We start from the raw sequence: 24135 nt of genomic DNA, 5'->3' as shown, positions 1-24135 counted from the left end.
TTGGGCTGATGGTATATCTTTTTTGCACTCCCTCTGCAAGCACAACTTTTGCAGCTTTTCCTAATATCACATTAATGAAAAGAATTAAGTGACTTACCACCAGGTTTTGAGGTTGTTTAGTTAAATTATCCTAGTCTAATCTCGTCATCAACATTAATTCTTGGGTTCACCAGAACCATCCAGTACCACCATAGCCGCAAACTGGGTCTTTCTGGTGGTGGGAAGTGCGAATACTGAGCTTTTTGTTTTTTTTGGATAGGCTGTGACAGCTATAAACACTTCCAAAATCCTGTAATCAGCACTATGCTAAGTTCAGCAATCTAGCTAGTCACATCACCTGGACACTGCTTTCTCTACTCAGCAATCAGCCTTCAATGAAAAGGTTAAGTCAATCTGAACAATATATCTCACCTATTTGGAGCCTTTATAATGTTCTCAGTTCTACCAAACCTTTGCAGAAGCAATGTTTTGTTTTGGATTTCTCTGCTTATACTTTGAAGAAGACTTGTTTTGTTTGACTGTACATCACGATTCTACCTTTTCCAATCCTTTGACCTTTGCTTTGTCCCCCAATATTCTTTCTTCTCTAATCCCTTGACTTTGGCTTTGTCCATCACTATTCCACCTTCTACAATCTTTTGACTTCAGCTTGTACCTCTCGACCAGTCCTCCTAAGCTGGATGTGGTGTTCCTCTGATAGCTACCCCAGTCAAGTGATTCTCTCCTTGGAGCTGCCCAGCACCATCACACTTATATGTCAGCAGAGGAAACATGTCCTGGTGATCATGAGCCTCGGTGGCCAGTTAGAGGCTCATGAATAAATGGGTTGCTATTTTCAACTGGGTTTGGGTTTCTATAACACTTTCAGCTAATCTTCCAGCTTACTCAAATGATTTTGGTTTCCAGCCTACAACCCATTATTTCACTTATAGGGCAAATTGATCCTGCAAATGTTATTTTTTGCACAAATACTTTATGTAACCCGTGGCCCTAACTCCACATCCCCCAGTACACCTGTCTAAGGCATGATTTCCCCAAACACAGAACTGTAAATGTGTAAACTGGCTGCTGCTAACAGTCGGGGCTCACAGCACCTACCCTACCTGTACCCCAGCCTGGTCACCAACAATGAAAAAGTATGTAAGTTGTATTTAACAGATAACTAACTGCCTATAGAAACCAGATTTGATAAAATTACTAATTTGATGCTGCAACACAAGAGTAGGCACCAATGGGGCTGCAGCTTACCACTTCAGGTAGTAACAATTCCTTGGTGGAGAAACAAAATTCCAAGGGTTTTATTGTGAATCACTGGGCATGATTCATTAAGGAAAGTAAAGCAAAAATATGACTAACTTTGCACCTTGGCAAAACCATGTTGGAGGGAGAGCTAAATTTAAAATGTGAGGATAGATTTATAGTTGGGGAACGGAAAAGAGAAAAATTGTTTTGCCTTACTTTTCTTAATGAATCAGGCCCTGTGTGTTTTACTGAACAACTGGCAGACGAGTCAAAAGTAGAAGAGTTAATATTGAAACTTATTATATTTGTCACATGTGATTACAGGTTAGTGGAGCATTTTAAGGCTGGGGTGTAGCAAAGAGTAGTGTACAAAAAACAGTTCAGGATATGGAGCAAAATAATAACAAAGCAACAATATAATATGAGCTAAAGTCACAAAAGTGCAGGTAAGCTCAAAACATGAAGTAATAATATGAAGTGGCAGGTCTACACAGTAATAATTTGGGAGGTTAAATGGTGTAATAGTCCTGGGAAATTACAGAACCAGAATAAAATGTAAAACAGCAGACTGGATAAGGATCCTGAAGACATGCAGGGTATCCAAAAACAAACATGTGGGATACTGAAATATTGGCTGGATAAAGTTGGAGTTCAGAGCAGCAGTTTGTACAGAGGAACATACAATGAGCAGTGCAAAGGGCAAGAATATTAAGCCAGGAAGGTAGGTGAAGATAATCAGGTAGAGAGGAAATGTAGCCCCTCATAGATACAGTACACAAAGTCCAGAACGGCAGCACTTCTGGTGGAACAGAGGAACTGCATTTCACACAATGTTCAGGGTGCAATCCTAACGGTCTCTAGCTTCTGCTTTGAGCATTTCTTACTTTAGTGCCTTTCCTCTTTCCTCCCAGGGAGAGAAGAGTCATATTACTGGTTAGAGGCTAAAGTCAGGGAATGTAGCTTGCCACTTTGACCGTTGGCAATCATTTGCTTCTTCAGAAATCACATACACAGGTGAAAATTGGCTCTGAAATCAGTCTTTTGGGGACGCTCTGCTTTCATTGCTGGACTTTCACTGCCCAGCTGTTACTATGGGAAATGCAGTGCCATTGGTATACTTACAGTATAGACATTTCCTTCCACATTTCTGCATCTCCTATTACACTTATGTGATTCACATTAAACAATTTTAAGTTATGGTTTCAAACATACCTATGCAGTTTAAATAAACAATTGCTCATTTACAATACTTTACACAGTTATAGTACATTATTTTACCACTTACAGTATCATAACTTTGATTATCAACATTCAATTTTTATAGCACCAGCAATTTCTGTAGTGCTTTACAATTGGAACAAACTCTGTAATATAATAATATTGGGTAATACAGACAGACAGAAATGTAAGAGGGCCCTGCTCACAAGCTTACAGTCTATGGGACAATGGGAGTTTGATACGTGAGGTTAAGTGCAATATATTAAATTTTGGTCCAGCCAGATTGCAAAGGTAAAAAGAGCTTAGTGGGCTATATGATCCAGTTATACAGCAATGTTTGTCAAAAGGTTGTTGTCTTGTGTGGACTGTGTAATGGGAGGTAATGGGTACACTAGTTAGATTAAGAGGGCGGTTGAGGAATTTTATAAACTAGCCTGAAGAGGTCAGTTTTCAGAGAACACTGAATGTGATGGTTGATTCAGTAAACTTCCTAGTTGTTACAAGGCGTATAGCCAAAGATTACAAATAAGCTAGTGTGGTGAAACAAGGTATTAATATCACCTTAACCAGCCTGTCCCTCGTTTCTCACAAAATGTGGATTATAGCATGTACTTTTTATAGTCCTTGCTTTTGTTCCCAAGCTCAACAGAATACCACTACTGTTTATAATTACATGTGGATAAGGGGACATTGTAGCTCATTGTAAATATGTATATTGTTTATTGTATCTTGTTGTATCTTGTATCTTGATATTGCAAGGAAGCTGTTAGTCATTGTCCTTAAAGTGAAGCCAGATGGCTTATGGATAAGGATCAGATTGCAGGATACAGGTGAGGGGGAAGGCCAATTATTATCCATTGTTCTCAACATGACTAGTTCAGACATTTTGTCTAGAGCCCAGCAGGGGACCTTCTGTTGAAGTACAGCTCATCTCCACTCTCCCTCCAACCCCTTGATATAGCACCCACCAATGGTTAAGAAGGATAGACCCAGAGGTTTGCCCAGGGAGGGGAAAACACTGTGGAAATTAGACCCTATATATAATGAGCTACTCCAGGGGAAGGAGGATATATTCATTTTGGGACTGGAAGCTGCAGGGTGGCTGGGTTTAGAGTTGCCATTCTCTACCAGTAAAATACATCGGCAGATCCATCGGTCATCATGTCCGGACAGCCAGGTGACTGTAACTCTTTAAGCTAGTGGGGTAAGGGACAGATAATGTGGTAACCTGCAATGCATTTATTTACTTTGTGTATAGAATAATCTAAAAAATATTTTTGTAACAATAAATGTATTCTTTTACTCTCTAACTGCATTTGCCTGAGTGACTGAGAACCCTAGAAGGTACTGGTTCCCTGGCATAGTAAGGCACCAGTGGGTGGCCAACCAGCGTGAAGTGGGTAGCCTTGGGCCAGATAAACCAGGTATCTTCACAGCTAGATTCAGCTTTTTGACCTGCAATAGATCTCGTAATGATGTTGGAGGAGCTTAACCTGTCCGCAGTGAAGTAGGGAGGTGAAATTTCACTTCTTTTATAGAGCTGCATTGGAATATCAGGTTAATACTGAACAATGCATTTTCACTTCATGGTTCTTATATTAAAATGTCACTTTTGTGGTTGTGATTCTTTAAGGTTATGCCCAAGGGATACATTTATTCATAACAAAAAGACAAAAGTGTTGTCAGCGCTTATCCATAACACTGCATATCTGTGTGTATCTAGCAAAATTAGAACATGAGTTATTAGTTCATATTTTGATCAAAACATTTAAGCCTGTATCCTAGCATCAAGGGCATCTCATTATATGCAGGTCCTTCACTGAACTACATGCTTTAAACACCATTATAATGTAGTGTAAATCAGATGCACTTATCTTTCAGGTATAGGGGCTTACATGTAATTAGGTCTGGCTTGTAAGCCACACCCAAATGTTCCTTAAATAGGCTTGATGGACAGCTGCTATGACAACTTAAGGCATTGTTTTGAGATAAAAACAGAGAAAACATAAGCCTGTGCTTGGTATATTCCATATTATATATGGTATAGCTACATGGCAATAAGCCTGCACTTGGTATATTCCATATTGTATATGGTACCAGCTGCATGGGAATTTAAATGCCATACATTTATTCATATATGTGAAAGTGATACATGGATCATGTATATCTGTTTTGTATCGGGGGCAGCCGTTCTGAGATCAAAGTTTGTGGACAAAGAACTATTGTACTTTGTAAGAGCATTCAATTCTACACTATGCGTTGTTTTTGGTAATTACGGCTTTGTCTGTTTTCCTGTTAAAACTCAATAAAAACGTTTATGTTAAAAAAAAAAAAAAGAACTATTGTACTGAAAACAACAAAATTCTGTATTGACAATCCTTAGAGTTTGTTTTTTAAAAAATTGTATATTTGAACCATAGCAGTTTACGTCATCTTTACAGAAATATGGCCGTTATATGGTTTTGAATGCTTTCCACATTGCAAATAGATGTTAAATAAGATAAATAAAACACAAGATAGTTAAAATCACTTTCCTCTACAACATTGTTATTTGTGTTTTGAGTTTAGTTACATTTTAATATGTAATTATTCATGTTATTATATATATATTTATTATGTGTGACAGGATGGACCACCTATGCCACCCTATCTGTTGTTGCTGGGAACCGGCTGGGCTTACTTTGCCACCGTTCCCTTTCGTTATCCAAAAAGCGCCCTCTTGCCGCAGTAGGAGGGGCTTACATGAGCTGCCACCACTGGACTCCTTTCCGGCATCCAGTACCGGGTTTCTTCTGGGTAAATGACGCTGCTAGCGTATCTCGTTGCTGGTGTACGTGAGCTGGTACTCCTTACCTCTTACTGTGGATCAGGGTTGCTGTGAATGGATCCCCCCTGGCCTATCACACTGACCAGGGCTGCTGGGTAGCAGGCAGAGCCGTGGTACTGAAAAAGCTTGTGTCCAAACCTCAGAAACAGCCGGCGAACGGATTCGATTTAGGGTGTAATCGGCAGGTCACAGGAATACAGCAATATTGAAGATGTTTTCAAGCAGGTCTTTGAAGCAAGATGTTTATTTGCTCTCACTGATTAGAGGTATCAGTGATCTGGTCAGATGTTGAAATCAGAAGAACACATTTCAGTGTACAAGTCAGTGCATTTATACATTTCAGACACATGCTATTTTTAGCATCAGGATATACTCTATTTACACAAACATGGATTTACATGCATTGCAAAGCTAACAAAATTTGCACTTGTCTATGAAATTCACTCTGGACAAAGGCCACACAGCAACGACCCCCTTCTGGGCCTTTGGCCAAAGCAGGCATGACACTTCATAACAAAACTTCGTTAGCACTTCCTGCTATCAGACTCCCTTGCACATGCCTAACTGGAGTTTCCACTAGCAACCTTACAAATCTTAAACAATGACACTTCCATACTAAATACATCCCAATACACACAAGACTTCCATCCACAAAGATCTATTGTATCACATATATGCATCAGAAATAAGGCATATCCTTTAGTAAGGTGAAAACAGGAAAAAACTGTCTCTACCCTGGTCTCAGAAATAACGATTTCCTATCTCAGAATATATACAATATTAAAAATAAGTGTATTGGCAGTTTATATAAATCAGCGACCTGCGCCATTTCCCTTAAATAAATTGATACCATAAGTTATTTATGAGTGATCCAGTCACATTCTTCCCCCCCTCCTTGTCCATGTGGCAACCAGGGTGCGAAGACCAACTATTTGGCTCCCAGTCCGCAGTATCCTATGGTTACCGGAGGTGATCCGGAGGATCAGGCTCTTCCTGCCGAGGCAGTCCATCTGCATTGCTGCGAGCCTTTCCCTGCTTGTGAATTATCTCAAAGTCATAAATTTGAACTGAAAGGCTCCAGCGCAACAACCGCCCATTTTCCCCTGAGGTGTGTTGCAGCCACTTTAAAGTATTATGATCATTCACCACAGTAAAATGTCGTCCATACAAATAAGGTTGTAGTTTTTTACACTGCCCACACAATGGCCAAACATTCCTTCTCAATTGGGAGGTGGCATACCCCACCTCCCAGTTTAGCAGTTTTCTGCTCAAATAGGCCACAGGGGGCTCCTGCCCATCAGGCCCCACCTGGCTAAGTACCACTCCCAGTCCATACTGTGACGCGTCAGTTTGCACAATAAAGTCCTTTTCATAATTAGGCGCCAACAGTACTGGAGCACGGAATTCCTTTAATGACTGAAATGCCAGCTCACAAGCAGGTGTCCAGTCAAATACTTTGGGTAGTTTATTCTTTGTAAGATCTGTCAGTGGCTTCGCTACAGTACTCAAGTCTGGGACAGAACGTCTGTAGTCCCCTGCAGTCATTAAGAATGTAACATGTACATGTAACTGGGTTGTGGCTGGGGCCAGTCTCGGATTGTCTCTGCCTTAGCTGGTTCTGACCTAACCCTTCTACCCACCAAACGATCACCCTGCCCTAACAGTCAAACATGCCCACCTCATCTTCCCTAACACCAGCCCTATTTGCTCCAGATTATCTTCCCAAATCTTACTGAAATTGGAAATGTCCTCTAGGTAACTCTGAACTCTGCCTAACTCATCTACAGAAGCGTTAATACAGGGAAAGGGGTAGGTGTCAGTGTCGCTGAAAAGGTTCCCCAATAATTGGCAAGGACCTGAGGGGAACACGAACACTGGGGTGTCCAAAACGCTGACACACATCACAGGACTTACAGTAGGCCCGGACATCATTCGACATTGCAGGCCAGAAAAAGTTCTGTGTCAGGCGCTTCAGTCTCTGCACTGGTGTCCTGCCATAGAGATTTCATGGGCAGCTGACATTAGCTGCGCGCAAAAGCCCCGTGGTACCACCAGTTGAACTTGTTCCAGGACTGGTCTATCCCCATCTACCTTCCTAGCTACACGGTACAATAACCCTTTAGGCCAGGTCACACTCCCTACCTCCCTCGCTGGAAGGCTGCCGCCAGCCAGGCACTGCATGCCTTCCAGGGAGGGATCAGAGCGCTGCGCTGACCTGAACTTTTCCCTGCGGCCCTCACTATCATCTAAGTCAGGATACGCTGCAGGGGGGTCTATGCTGGGGTGACTAAGGTCAGTCAAAGTGGGGTCAGTCAAAGGGGGGTCATTGTGGTCAGCTGTACTCACCGATGGAGCTGGCATACTGCTAGGGACAGGAGCATCACCGGGCACCCACACAAGATCAGGTTGGCAAGAGACAACATTCTCTGCGTTGCTATGGGACGTAGTCTTTCCAGAGGCAAAGGGCTGGCTGTTTCCCCAAGAAATAGCAGATGTGGTCTTTTCCTCTGGGCTGGCTGAAGCTGTGGTTGCTGGTGATGGCTGTGTTGTTGCAGCTATGGTCTTTTCCTCTGGGCTGGGCTGTGCAGGTGTAGATCCTGAAAACTGTGTCTTAGCAGCTTGGCTGCGGGTAAGAGAGTTCAGAAATGCGGTCACAATTCCACCCCCAACATCGTTGCCCAAAATCACATCAGTTGGGAGGCCATTCATAACGGCAACATCTTGCAACTCCCGGCCATCTCCCCAGTCCAAATACACTCTTGCTACAGGCACTTCCTTCTCTAGTCCATCTGCCACAGTAACTTTGGCAGCGCAATCCTGCAATAGAGCAGCAGGATCAATAAGATGGGGCCTCACTACAGTGTTTGAGGCCCCTGAGTCTCTCAGTCCTTCACCCTGCAGGGGCCCCACTTGGACTGGCTGCAGGTTTCTCCACATGTTTTTAGTGGGTCTTTTGGACACACAGGTGACTCTCTCTGCTGAGTCACCTTCAGACACGCCACACTCCATTGGGCTGGCAGGGGTGGAAACAGTCTCTACATGCTCACCTTCGCCAGTTGAGCAAGTCAGCCTGGCCCCAGGATTCAGATTAGGGGCACGAGTCTGGGATGCTGGGGATGTGGGACAGTCCATCCTTAAATGACCGATTTTCCCACAGCTGTAGCACTTCTCCAGCCTCGGCTCCTGTGGTCTCTGTTAACTTCCAGTCACATTATGATATTGGCAAGTCCTCGAGGTGGGGCCAGTTACGCAAAATCTTAATAACCGAATTTCCTGTATTTTTTTTAGCCTTGTCCTAATTTTATATAATAAATATAACAGCATTATTTCAACTCCAACTTTTACCATTTAAACCAAATAGTAACTGGACAAGAAAGTTGGTTGCCCCCACTTCACTGATTGAGAATCAAGACCCAAAAGAGGTAACAACCATGTAGCCTCTCTAGGTTCCTTGTGTAACAGATGCGGGGTCCACAAAAACCACACAGTTTTAAATTCCAAATACAGATCTTCTGCAACTCTCCTCAGGGAGTAGTACTATACTCTCCCCTGTAAATAAACAACAAAACACCAAATTAGTGGAAAAGTCCTGGATGATATATGTAAACTTAATTCAAATACAATGATCTCCTATAGTAGATAACAAAATTGAAAAATTATAATTGCAGACATCACTAATAAACAGTTGGCTTGCAATTAAAACAATCATTTTTATTTTAAATCTCAGAGTTATCTTTGCACAAAAAAGGTTAACATAAGAAAAGAAAACTAAATAAAAAATAAATGATTTATTAATTTAACCACACAATTGTACAGGTTGATTCAAAAGTCGCAGTACACCCTTTTATTTCAAAAACTCTACAGGAAATTGGGAAACCTGAATACTCCAGTAAGGTATGGGTAATGTGATCTATCTTTTACGGTATGTACCAAACATGGGCGCCATCTTGAAATCGGCCAATCGGTCCAATTCCTGTAGAGTTTTTGAAATAAAAGGGTGTACTGAGACTTTTAAATCACCCTGTATATATAAAAAAACAGTTTTCCAAGTAGTTCAAATATAAAAATTGTCATAGATTAATTCAGGAGCAATGATGAAGTCTCATTAAGATTCTTTATTGTGTATGCAAGTCAAAGTAAGCTAACTAGATATATCTCTACACATGTTTTTAAAAGTTAACACTATGCCTACCCTGTGGCTACAAGGCAAACTTATTAGCATGGCATTCAAAAGGTTTAAACTAAGTTCCTGTTTATATATGAAAAATAATTCTACATATATTATAAGTATAAAAGTCCTTGTTTAGACATCGTAATGCCACATAAAAATTCAGAACATATTTATACCACTCAGAGCGTTTCCAGTAAAACCTTCAACACCACTGGATAGACTTTCTGGACACTAATATTGAGCATCTAGGTGACCTTGTGTTATTCTGGGAGACCTCTAAAGTTGTGACAAGGGGGGAAATTATTATTGTAATTTTAGTTGGCAAATAAAAGGAAGCTAACAAAAATACCAATCTTTATGTAACACCCCCTTGTACTGTTAGGACGTGTATGTAAGCGTGTCAATATGCGTATTTGTTGTATATGGGTGGTCTGAACGTTCTCTCTTCAACAGTAGCGCAGTGTCTCCAGCTTAGTCAAATCACACCAAGTTTTTTTGTTGTGTAGTGTGCTGGATTAAGCAACATCGGGGGAGACTAAGGAAGCTTCTGCCCCCACTTTTTTTGGACCACAGGCACACACATAAAATATAATTACACTGAATTAAATTTAGAATTTTATATGAAAATGGACTATTATAGTGTGAACAATAAAATCACTTACAATTAACAAAAAGCATATTATTAAAAATAAGAGGTACCTCTATTACCACTAATGTACTTGCTATACTAAAATATATAAAGTTATATACAGATATCTGTCTAAATCACTTTAAACATCTATGAACACTTAAAATAGTAATATAGTCCAGAAGCAAATACATTTATATCTATATGGATATGCAGCTTTGACTTTAGTTAGCTGGCATATTAGACCCCTTCTTCTTTCAACTCCAATATAAAGCAGTTTGCAGCCTGAAGTGCAAGGCAATGTCCAAATTCATATAATAGGCTCCTTGCCAAATAAATTATCTCCTCTCTGTAAATATTGCATATATAAAAGAGGACTTTGCTGCTTTCTCTTGATTTGATTATCCAATCACCCTAGCTAAGTATTCCTATCTAGATAAGAAATATGGCTCAGTCCAATCACTTGAACAACATAAGAAACATTGGTACTTATCAGCCTCTCTCTGTCACTCTTTGCTCTTCTGTTCAGATCTCTCACAGCGATCCAGATTATAGTGTTTCCTGTTATGGCATCTTCCTCTGTCTATACAGCGTTGGTCTCTCTCATCACTGCTGTATCACTTGTTCAGTTCTGTTTCCTCCCCTCGCCTCCATATTCCGTCTCCTCTTCCAACTGCTGCCTCTCCCTCTCAGAATTCCAGCTGCTGCTTCTTCACAAGCACCTCTTCCTCCAGTGGGAGAGCTGTTCTCTGTCTGCAGTCTGTCTAAAGTGCATGTGTGGCCTGCTCTGGGTGCCAGTGCTACACTAAAATAAAATCCTACAAGTCAAATATAACATGTATGAGAATGAGACGTTTCTAACTATAAACAGGCGAAACAAACATTGGATAGCTATCTTCTAGCACAGGCTCAACCAGGGGCGGGCTGGGCAGGGGGGCATCGGGCCCCCGGGCCACTCCATCTGATAGCTGTTTGGGCCGGCCGCCCCCCTGTTGATTACTATATTTCCTTAAGACTACAAGTGGCTGCATCACAAGACATGCGATGCGGCCATGTCAACGCACAGACGGCCGCATCACATGACACGCGATGCGGCCGCGTCATCAATGACGCGGCCGCATCGCGTGTCATGTGATGCGGCCGCCTGTGCGCCCCCCGGGCTGACCTTTGCCAGCCTGCGCCTGGGCTCAACTGAAACTGGATCACTTACAGATGTGGAAACAAAACTGGCAAACTTATAGCTAACATACCTAAAGAATACAAACAAAAGAATCACATAATAGCAATTAAATATAAAGTCTTCTCTGACCCCTTAATAAGATCAAAGAAGATAGATGAGGCCTTCTACAAATACTATAAGGATACAGCTACTTCCCCCAATCCAACACTTATAAATAAACTGCTACATGAAGTAGTTAACTTCACCGAAAAAATAAATTCTTGATAGTGAAATTACTACCCAGGAAATGACACTAATCACCTGGACCTGAAGACTACTCAGGTAAATATTTCAGATTGGTAAAAAAAAAATTGCTAAAATTTTAAATCACTCCAGTGTACAATACCATGCACAGGACACAACCCCAATATGCTAGCTTTAACCAATCATATGCTACCATAATTGCCAGTCTGTGCAAAGCCCAAATGTTAATGTCCTTCTACTGCCCAATTACTTTTTATATATACGGTATATGTGTGTGTGTGTGTGTGTGTATATAAGTTAACCCGTGCATGATACTCATGCATTCTAGTCAAATCAAGCTACTTAAGGTGTTAAAAGGGTTCTTGTCATGCATTTGGGCCATAGCCCAGGCCTCCTCAGGGGAAGAGCGTTACTTCCCGACGCAAGCGCCCTTTTTTAACGTGGTTTTGTCCACATGTCACCACCTCATCATTTTTCTCCATCACCTCATCCTTCATCTTTATCGCCACATTTATCCAGATGTCTATCCAGACACAGGGATCTCTCTCAGCGGTCCTGAGTATCACACTCTTCTCGCTCTGTCACCCCCGGCAACCACCAACCATTCCCCACTGTCACCCCCGGCAACCACCAACCACTCTCAACTGTCACTTCTCCTTCAAGAAATATATATATATATTTTTTTAAATCTTTAAACAATTAACAAATTAAATTAACAAATTAAAAACATCTTAGTATGCCAATTTTCAGCCCTTTCTGAGGTTTTTTTTCCCACACACACTAAGAATTTAGTAGGTCAGTGTATAACTCCGCCCAGCAGGTGGCGCTGCAGCAAATTTCAGCCCTTTCTGAGTTTTTTTTCTACACACACTAAGAATTTAGTAGGTCAGTGTATAACTTTGCCCAGCAGGTGGCGCTGCAGCTAGGCTTTTATATAGTAGAAGATATATATATATATATATATATATATATATATATATATACATACATACATACACACACATATATTTTAGAGACCAGCAATAAAAGAGAATGTTCAAAATGTAATCAAAGCAAGAATCATATAAGTAAAAACAATTACAGAAATTAACAGACTGGAACAAGTGTAGTACACATTTTATCAGGGGGAGAAGGGGTGGTCATCACATAAATGGAGTGGGACTTCTTACATGTATCTGGGGCAATGAGTAATGAGTAGAGGGGGTCTGATTAGAGCAATATCAACTGGGAAAGGAGGAGAGTAATTGTCCCAAGTTCATGCTGAGAGATAAATAATAGTAGACTACATGTATAACCAGGGAGCCCAGATTTGATGAAATATATTTTCTTTATCATGCAGGTGGTGAGTAGAGATGCTCACTGACCCCTGTGTTTTGGTTTTGGTTTTGGATCTGGATTACCGTCGTGTTTTGGTTTTGCCAAACCGCCATTGCGTGTTTTGGTTTTGGTTTTGGTTTTGTTTTGCTATTTTGTTCAAAAATCCATATTTTTGGTCATAAAAGAACCAAATTTAGTGCTCTACCTGTTTCTTGGATAAGTAATGTAGTTGTAAAGCTAATAAATTATCAAAAAAACAGTTTAATTCCTGATAGGCCTTCATTAATTCTACACACAAACCAGATTGTTTTCCTCTCCATCTATGCATATTGGCAATGCAGCCATCGTCTTTGGATGTATATTACACCCTACACTTATAGTTAAATATGTAAAGAAATGGACAAAGGCAGTTTGGTTTCTGTCTCTATAGGCCCCTCTCCACTTGTAGAAAATACCCAAAAATTCAGCCATTATAGACTGTATAATATTAATTGAAATGAAGAAAGCCAGTTTGGTTTCTGTCTCTCTAGGCCCCCCTCCACTTGTTAAAAATACCCAAACATTCAGCCGTTATAGACTGTACAATATTAAGAGAAATGGATAAAGCCAGTTTGGGGTCACTCTGTGTATGACACCCTACCCTTAAGGAGAAATTGCCCAAACAGCAACCTTTCAAGACGGTACGTGATATGGAAATGCCCCAAGTCCCTTTCCTCTTTGGGGGTAGATTGCACCCTACACTTAAATAGAAAGTTTTAAAAAGATGTTATCGTCATCATCTTCAGCTTTATCCTCACCCTCATCAGTGTGTGTACGTCAACATCACAGACTATCAATTCATCGCCGCTTGAATCCGCTATTAGAGAACAGTCAGTGCTTGGATGTCTTGGATGGTGAAGGCCTTCCTCGTGGAAGATGTAGTTCATTTTTATGACATCATTTTCTCAACATTTATGGGAAGTAATCTTCTACGACGATCACTGACTAAGTACCCTGCTGTGCTGAACACTCGTTCAGAATACACACTGGAGGGTGGGCAGCTTGCGTATTGCAAAGCAAGTTTGTACATGGGTTTCCAAATTGCCTGCTTTTCTTCCCAGTAAGGAAAGGGACTGTCTGACATTTCCATATCAATTACCTCTTGAAAATAATCCTCCACCATCCTTTGCATGTTAATACTCATATTGGATGGAGTTATGGGCAAGGTCACACATTTTTTTGAAAAATCCTTCAAACCAGCCCGGATGTTAAACTGTTCTGTTCTGCCCTCTGCGTCTTCCCTGCTTCTTTTTTGAAAATTAATTTTTTTACGAGCAGCAGCTGCTTGAGAAACTGAAAGAGGACACGTCGGCAAGCCAAAGCCCAGTTCAGCGGACAACTTGCTGAGCAAAAGCTCCGTGCAAAAGTTCACATCTCGTTCATTTTGAAGCAAAGACTCAATATGTCAGGCCCGAATAGAGAGGAACACTAACCGGTATTGGCGCTACTCAGCAGATAGGTGCGGAGTCTAACGCACCCCTGGTTTTCACCAGGGACCCCCGCAAGGAGGTTTGGACTTCGCAGCACAGGGTACGCAGGTCGCGGTCCTATTAGTCAGCTGCCGGTGTAGTGAAAGAAGAGTCAGACGGTCCGGGTCAAGCCAATCGGTATGCGTGGTACAAAGGGACAATCCAGGAGAATCGTTAAACAAGCCAAGGTCGCAGGAACACAGTGGGGTACACAGAAAGGAGGATGGTCAGCAAGCCGGGTCACAACTGGAAGACAGAAACTGAAGAATGGTGGAGGAAGCCGGGTCACAAGAAAGGGGAAAAAACTATGGTAGCTAGAGGCAGAAACCTGTTACTCTGGCACCCTAATGGCGCCAGAGCCAGGTTTAAACAGAGGCAGGTAGGAGATGATAGGAGGAGCGGAATCCGGCACGAGTGCCAATGAAAGCGTCCCGTTGCCTAGCAACTGGACGGACCTGTGCGCATGCGCCCGACAGGGCTTTGGGGCGCGGCTTTCCTGTTGCCCGGCAACAGTCCGCCTGTCCCCGCCGAGTGGAAGAACAGTGGGGACGGCGCCTGACACAATGTAGGTCTTAAAACTTAAATCAAGCACAGTGGCCAAAACGTACTGATCCGATTTCAAGATCTTAATAACTCGAGGATCATTGTGAAGTGAATTAAGTACTGAGATCGACAAGGCCAACATACTTTGTGGAATTGCTTGCTTTCATCTCCTCCTTCAGTTTCTCAAGCTGCTTTTCCAATAGTCTAATTAAAGGGATGACTTGGCTCAAACTAACAGAATCTGCACTCACTTCACACGTCACAACTTCAAATGGTTTCAGCAGCTTGCACAGCACTGAAAGGATTCCCCACTGTGCAAAAGTGAAATACATGCCCCCTCCTTTCCCAATGTCATGGCTTGTGCAATACGCTTGGATGGCTTTACACTGTTCCTCCATCCTCTGAACCATGTACAGCGTGGAATTCCACCTAGTTACAATCTCTTGCTTAAGTTGGTGGCAGGGCAAGTTAAACTGCTCTTGGAGCTGCTGCAATCTCCTACATGCTGTGGCCGAATGCCTGAAATGGCCTGAAATTTTACGGGCCATCGAAAGCATCTCCTGCACCTCACGGTTATTTCGTAGGAAGCTCTGCACCACCAAGTTGATGGTGTGAGCAAAACAGGGAATATGATGGAATTCACCCAGCTGTAATGCTCGCACTATATTGTTGGCGTTATCAGAAATGACTTACCCTGGGGAGAGTCCAAGTGGTATAAGCCATGTATCAATCACATCTCTCAGTTTGCGTAACAAATTGTCAGCTGTATGCTTGTTAGTGAAGCTGGTGATACAAAGAGTGGCCTGCCTGTGACAAATGTTACGTAGTGGTGTACATGCTGCTGCTGTTCCTGCTGGTGAAGGTAAAGGACCAACCCAGTGGGCTGTCATAGTCATATAGTCTTTGGTTTGACCACTTCCACTTGTCCACATATCTGTGGTTAAGTGGACAGTGGGCAGAATGGCATTTTTCAGCGCAATCTCTACATTTGTACACACTTTTTGGTATAGTTGTGGAATAGCTTTATGGGAAAAATGGTGTCGCGATGGAATTCTGTAACGCAGACACAAAACCTCAATTAACTGTGAAAAAACAGCTGCTTTTATTGTGGATATTGGACGCAGATCTAACACTAACATGGCAGCCATGGCGTCTGTGATTCGCTTGGCGACTGGGTGACTGCTGTGATATTTGCTTCCCCTAGCAAATGATTGTTTCACAGTTAATTGTTGAAATGTAGGACTGCTCTTTTTCTTGGCCTTCCTCTGGGCTGACGATTCACCCCCAGCAGCAGCAGCAGTGGAACTAATGCTTTCTTCAGAGGAATCAATAATAGTGCAGGAGTCATCCAGCCTTAATAAGTGGGATGCAGGGCTAACTCCCAGCGCTACTGAGGATATTGATTAGGATGGTGTGGTGGGTGTATTTTGTAGCCGTCGAGATGTAGGTGACCGGAGGGTCCTAGCTGATGATGGAGTGCTTGTAATTTTTTTGGAAGAACTTTTAGCTTTTCCCAACACTTTGCCATGAACTCTCGTCAAATGGCGTAACATAGACGACGTTCCAAGATGATTAAGGTCCCTCCCTCGACTGACTGTGGCTTGGCATACACTACAAATGGCTATACAATTGTTGTCTGGATTGGGGTAGAAATAATTACACACATAAGAAGTGGATTTTTTTTGTTTTGTGTGTAGAATGGCATGTGGACAAAAAATTTTTTATCGGCACTTAACTTTTCCTCAGTTACACTTCTTTTTCGCTTCAACACAGTAAAAAAAATTTTGGTGTGTGTTTTTTTCCCCTGATTTATAAATACTATATACTTTGACATCGCCTTTCCCAGATGACGTACTGGGAACACTATCATCAGGACTGGTGACAGAACCGGGTTGCTGATTCTGCTCATATGTGGACTGCTTTGAATCCATTTTAATGAGGCCAAAGCACTTGTAGTGCCAAAATTGTATTAGATGGATACTGCTGACAAATATGACTTTTAACAGCCAGAAAAATTAGTGTTTCACACTGGGGAATATGGGAGACCCCAAAAGCACTTGTAGTGTTAAATATATATATTTTTTATACTGCTGACAAATGACTTTTGACAGCCAGAAAAATTACAGTAAAACACTGGGAAATATGGGACACCCCAAAAGCACTTGTAGTGCTAAATATTGTTTTAAATACTGCTGACAAATATGACTTTCGACAGCCAGACAAATTACAGTAAAACACTGGGGAATATGGGACACCCCAACAGCACTTGGGGCTACATTTACTAAGCTGCGGGTTTGAAAAAGTGGGGGTGTTGCCTTAGCAACCAATCAGATTCTAGCTTTCATTTATTTAGTACCTTCTACAAAATGACAGCTAGAATCTGATTGGTTGCTATAGGCAACATCCCCACTCTTTCAAACCCGCAGCTTAGTAAATCTAGCCCTTGGAGTGCAAAATATTTTTTTACCTACTGCTGACAAATATGACTTTTAACAGCCAGAAAAATAACTGTAAAATACTGGGGAATATGGGACACCCCAAAAGGACTTGTAGTGCTAAATATTGTTTTTAGATACTGCTAACAAATATGACTTTTGACAACCAGAAAAATTACTGTTAAACACTGGGGAATATGGGACACCCCAAAAGCACTTGTAGTGCTAAATATATATATTTTTTTTATACTGCTGACAAATATGACTTTTGACAGCCAGAAAAATTACAGTAAAACACTGGGGAATATGGGACACCCCAACAGCACTTGGAGTGCAAAAAATATTTTTTTACCTACTGCTGACAAATATGACTTTTGACAACCAGAAATATTACTGTAAAACACTGGGGAATATGGGACACCCCAAAAGCACTTGTAGTGCTAAATATATATATTTTTTATACTGCTGACAAATATGACTTTTTAGAAACGTTAAGAATAAAATGATATCATTGTTTATTTACAAAAGAAAAGCTTGCGCTGTGATAATATCACTCTCATTTTCAGTGTCTGAAAACTGTCTGTTCACATTCCAGACAATTACTTTTAGTACCAATAAAAGTAGGTTGTACTACAATTTACAAATGTCATATTACAATTGGCTGAGAAGGTATATAGGCGTATCTTGATCCTTTTAGCTCCTGGGATGCAATGGAGACTTTGAAGAAATTTTTGCAACTCTTTGTCCAACATCTCTGATTAGAAACATCTTTGAATAACTCCTTCATTCCTGTTCATATCCCTCTCATCAGCTCACACGCAAGGATCCATTTGACATAATAATACCACATTAAATATTAATGATATACTAAAATAAGATAAAACAATGTAAATATTTTCATATTAATAAATTGTCTTCATCCAAAATAAAATATCTTTGACAGAATATAATTTGGTACTAAGTTCTCAACTGTTTTTATTACGGTTCTTATTTTGTTGAGTTTAATAACAACATTTAATGAACATATTGCAATATAATTACAATATTGTAACATAAGCTTCTTATTTGTTATCTATCAATTGCCTGCATTTTGATTCTCCTGTTGTCTTATTAATCAATGTAAAACTCTATTCAATAACCCAACATAAACCCAAAAATCTAGCAATGGCGCTAAGCAGTATATAAAACCCCCACAATAAAGTGCAAATTTTTGTCCGATACAGTATTTTCAAACAGACCTTGAATCGATAAATCTCAAAAAAGAAAACAAGTGTCTATAGTGAAGTTCTGTATTACAATTGAAATTCCTTTATATAAGACATGTGGTATCACACTCACGTGACAGAACTAAAAACAGAGCTAAAAGTAGAGCTAGTGATTTAATTTTTTTTGTTTTCTTGTATTTAATTAGTATACTTATTGGATAATCATTTCAGATTCTTCCTGTATATTTATAATCTGGTTGAGAATAGGGTCCACAAACAAGATTCCTCGATAAAGAATATGCTTCGGATATTTCGTATTATAAGAGTTGAAATAGCAGTGTTTGTTCCAAATAGTTTTCATTTTTACATTACTGTTTCTGATTTTATTTTATTATATGTTATATTGTAACAATGGAGACCTTTTTTGTTATTTAGTAGACATGAGATACATGATTTATCCTTGTCAGAATAACATTTAGGCCATCATGCTTACAAGATTGCTTGCTACACATATATATGTTTGTTCAGGGTTAAATAATATATTTATAGTCTGAATAATGGTTTTTTTCATTAATTGGATATAACAAGCCATATGACCGTTTTGTATTATTAATAATGACAATGTACATGACCCAAATGGAGACCATTGCGCTGCCTGATCATGAGTGTTTATTGTAAATATTTATTTTTAGAAGTCTCCTCTTTAATTGGACAATGTAGGTCATGGGATCGGGACCTGGCTACCCTCACTTGTTAACTATGGCAACGATCTTGTAAACACCTGAGAAATACTACTCTCGATTGGACATTATAAGCCATGTTATTAGATATTCGGCTGTAGTTATCTGGCTCATTGTGACAGTGCATTATGGCAACATATGGATGATTGTATAAACAGCCGATAAGTACCTCATTTGAATGGACATTAAAAGTCATGTGATTGGGATTTGGCCATTTTCAGGTGTTGATTCTGGCAGTATACTGACTATCTGATAGATAGCTGATAAGTGAATCCTTTGATTGGACATAACAAATTATGTGATCGGGTTTCCGCCATTTTCAGGTGGTGTTTATGGCAATATAATGACAATCTTATTAACAGCTCTGGTGCTCATTGGAGGAAGAATATCATATGACCATTTGTCTGCACCTTAAAACAGTGCTTCGTAGTAGTTCACTTTCTATGCCTCTACAGCTGAAAAATGCGTCAGCCGAGGATGCATCTTGCATATATTGAACTGTGACCACTTTTTGAGATCTACAGCCCTGGGGTTTAGAGATTGTCTCTTGGATTTGAAACTCGATATATTTATCATCCATTGTGCACTCCAGCTTCCCATTGAGACTAATAACAAGACTCCAGTGGATAAGTATCAAAAGCTTATTGACATTATCTGCCATTATTCGGTGCTGTGGATTGTTAGTTCTGCTTAGAAACAGCTTACTATACCATCTGGCTGAACTCTCCATCCTGTTACCAACTGGGCATTCCAATGACTATATGGAAACATCAATTGGTGTAGCATTGAATTTATGATCATTGTGCTATACTGAGATATAGATATATATATATATATATATATATAGATATATATATAGATATATATATATAGATATATATATAGATATATATATATATATATATAGATATATATATATATATATATATATATATATATATATTGTGGCAAGAGCCCGCTACTGCTGAAGCACACGCGAACAACTTCTTCTTTTTATGCAGCTTTATTGTCAGGATGGTTAAAATGTTTTTGACACCGTATGAATTTCACAGCAATTCTTGGAGACCCTATATGCTAGCTAGACATAGACCAGCTCTCTCAAGACCAGCCAGCTTCCCCAGCGTTGGTCTCTGTGAACAAATAACACAATCAAGCTTTTATACATGATACTCCTCCCCCAGCCTTAGCTTGATGGGCAGATGACACACCCACCTTCTCTTTAAAAGGAAACGACCATCACTGGTTCTGTTTGCACTAACAGACACACCCTGTCTGTTTGCTGAGAGGAAGGAGCTTTCAAATCATGTAAGTTAACCAAACTTTAAACTACATATAAGTTTTTACCTGGTTTAACCTCAATCTAGGTTCATAACTGCGCCAATGTTTTATTCTGCTTGTATGTTTTCTCTGCATCTTGTCAGATAAATGCCTCCCTTTGTTACATATATATATATATATATATATATATATATATATATATATATATATATATACAAGTTAACCCGTGCATGATACTCATGCATTCTAGTCAAATCAAGCTACTTAAAGTGTTAAAAAGGTTCTTGTCATGCATTTGGGCCTAGCCCAGGCCTCTTCAGGGGAAGAGCGTTACTTCCCGATGCAAGCGCCCTTTTTTAACGTGGTTTTGTCCACATGTCACCACCTCATAATTTTTCTCCATCACCTCATCCTTCATCTTTATTGCCACATCCTTAATCTCCTTCGTCTTACTGTTCTAAAACCTCTCGATACACAACGTTTTAGCCTTTATTACGCCTCCCACGGGGGGAAGGGGGGATGATGGAAGTTAACTGACTTCACTATTCTAATTTTTATCAATAATGTCAGTATACCAAATTTCAGCCCTTTCTGAGTTTTTTATTCCACACACACACTAAGAATATAGTAGGTCAGTGTATATCTCTGCCCAGCAGGTGGCGCTGCAGCTTGTTTTTCTTTTTTTCACACACAGACTAACACACGCCGCTAGGCTTTTATATTATAGATATATATGTTGTTCTTTATTTACTATTTATTCCTAGGTGCATTTCTCTATATATTACGCTGTATGTGCCCAATGCCGTAATTATTACAGAATATATGCTTCATCTTTGTATGTCCAGGTCCTAGATTATTTATGTTCCAATTTGAGCTGATGCAACTTAATTAGTAGATTTTAATACCGTATATACTCGTGTATAAGCCGAGTTTTTCAGCACATTTTTTGTGCTGAAAAAAGCCCCCCTCGGCTTATACTCGAGTCCCACTTACCTGATCTCCGTTTTCCAGTCTCCCCCGCTCATCTGCAGGCATCTGCAGCCTCTGTGGATCACTGTCAGCCACCATTTTATTGTAGCCCGTTTTTGTGTGTTCATTGCACATGGAACAATAAAGTTAAATAAAAAGGAGCCTGTCAGTCAAAGCTAAAGACCGGGACATTTCCATATAGCCCCGCTGGTCAGAGACACATGTGAGTACCCTGACTTGTCCACTGCAATTATTTGCAGCAGTTTTATAAAGTCCAATATTTTCATTTTTTGTCACCTATTAATAAGTGTCTGAAGATTCTTTTGCATAACTGTGAAATCATTGAAAAGTCTAAAAACATCCCAAACTTCAAGTATAATAAGGGTTAAATCACACAAAGCAAATTGTATTGTTCTGTTAAAATGTTTCTTCCAGCAAACAAAATCAAACTTATCTTTATCTGAGCTATTATATCAAATTCTATTTAGTGTATGTGCAGCATCTTTTGCATTACTAAAGCCTAAATTACTGTACTGTTCTGAACACTTAGGAGTAACTGCTCATCACCTTCTAAAGGCGAATAAACTTAACTGGCACATGTATTTAGTATCCACAGACTGTCTCATTGATTTATATATTAATGATCTGAGTTGTCTTTAGTGAATGTTATTTATATCTGTGTTCACCTATTAGGCTTGATACCAAGTGCAGAGGATTTAGTTTAACCATTTGTGTACAATTTATTAGGATATGGGTACGTATATATTATGTACTTATAAAATTTTATTGATGTTTAATAACAATAAATTTTGATATATTCATTTACAACCTCACGTTTGTATTATTGGAAGCCCAGTGTTAACGATATCCAGCACTGTTTTTATTTTTGAAACTTACCAGTAGCTGCTGCATTTCCCACCCTAGGCTTATACTCGAGTCAAAAAGTTTTCCCAGTTTTTTGTGGTAAAATTAAGTGCCTCGGCTTATATTCGGGTCGACTTATACTCGAGTATATACGGTAACTATTTTTGTACAATTTATGTTTGCATAGAGTGGTATTGTGAATAGTATTAAACTTATTGAATTTTAATATCTGGCTCCAGCGCTCTCCTGGTCGCATCCTCTTTCAAGTAGAAAACAAGCCTTTTACAAATATCATATGATGGAATATCTTATGAATCTCAGTAAGCTGTTTTAAGGATCCGCTATAGACTAAGCAGAATTCCTGCTTTTCCGTGTTTCTCCAGATGAACAAATTATGACAGTGATAAAAATACTATTTAGTGAAATTCGGTTGAAATTCGGTAGGAATTTCCAACCATACACAGTCAATAGGAAGTAAATATGGAATGGAGAAAAACTGTTAAAATATATAACAATTTTATTAAAACAAGTCCTATTGTCCCCAAAGGGGACAATAGGACTCGTACCAAAACAAGCTGACAAATATGCCTTGCAAAGTCTCTAGAAGATGTAAATACTTGGGTCAGAGTCCTTTGTTTTTAAGCCAATTTGTCAACATGTTATGAAATCCTTCGATCACTAGCCACCAACTCATTTCAACCTATTTGATGTCTTTGTCAAGCTGGTCTATTCAATAACAATTTGTCTGCATTTTATCTGTAATCACTTCTATGTCTCCTATAAAATATTGAAAAAATATATGAAATATATGAAAAAAAAAAGTCCTTTTTTAAGTATTTAACCAATAATGAAAAATTCGTTAGCGTCCTTATCAACAACCAACTCCACTGTGCAACGGCAAGCCATCCCCCTTTTTTCCTTTGTCTCAAACACATATTGCTTTTGTCTCATCCTGTTTCAGGAACACAGGGTGTAAAGTGTATATTTCAATGAATACATGTTTCCAAAATGTAAGCTGTAAAAACATTTAATCTTAGTAATTCAGCTTCTATTATTTTCAGTAACTATCAGAGAACCACCAGACAGCTAAGCCCCATTACTAATAAAAATGGCCACACAGGATTACTGGATCACATATTTAGGATACCTGACGTTCCAGATCAATGAATCGAGTCCCAAAAGCTACTCTTTGGCTCCTGTGGTCTAGTTACTTGTTGTCAATGATGAGGATTACTCTCCAATTCAATAATGTCCCTTCAAATAATGATATATAAGAGTAACACAGTTATCTCATTAATCAGTGGGCCACCTCTATGCTCGTTATTTAAATGGAGAGCACACAGTGCCGATCAGACTCACACTAGATTTAACACTGCTTGTATATGTTTTATCTAGCACATATTTTAGTTTTGGTCTTTTCTGTCATCTAGCAGCCAGGCTCCACAACTATATCTATTATGATGAGGTCTGTCACCTCAATCTCAAACTGATGTGTTTTGTTTGCATTTGCAGATTTTATTAAAGTATGTTATCTGTGAGAGTCTTAAAAACCCCATGTCAATCATACAGTACCCCTAATCTAGCTATCCAGCACTAACTACCCTGGAACAACCAACAACATTAATATCCCAATTTTATCAAAGTGGCTACCACTTGCGCTGCTCAGTATCGGGCTGATTGATTTTAGTAGAGGGGGGACGGGAAACAATAGAGTCGACACCTCTAACAACAGCTAGTGCATTAACCTCATGTATCCAACGCCCATTG

General features: G+C 39.8%; 1 protein-coding gene across 2 annotated transcripts in view; it reads left to right on the top strand.

Moving 5' to 3' along the window:
- The window catches only part of SERAC1 (serine active site containing 1), a 305705-nt gene that overhangs the window by 59262 nt on the left and 222308 nt on the right, over positions 1-24135 (top strand). The window lies entirely within an intron of this gene.

The sequence above is a fragment of the Mixophyes fleayi genome, chromosome 3, assembly GCF_038048845.1.
Source record: "Mixophyes fleayi isolate aMixFle1 chromosome 3, aMixFle1.hap1, whole genome shotgun sequence".
In the NCBI taxonomy this organism is placed as follows: domain Eukaryota; kingdom Metazoa; phylum Chordata; class Amphibia; order Anura; family Limnodynastidae; genus Mixophyes; species Mixophyes fleayi.
The sequence above is the reverse complement of the archived record's forward strand: the minus strand, read 5'-3'. Positions and strand labels throughout refer to the sequence as shown.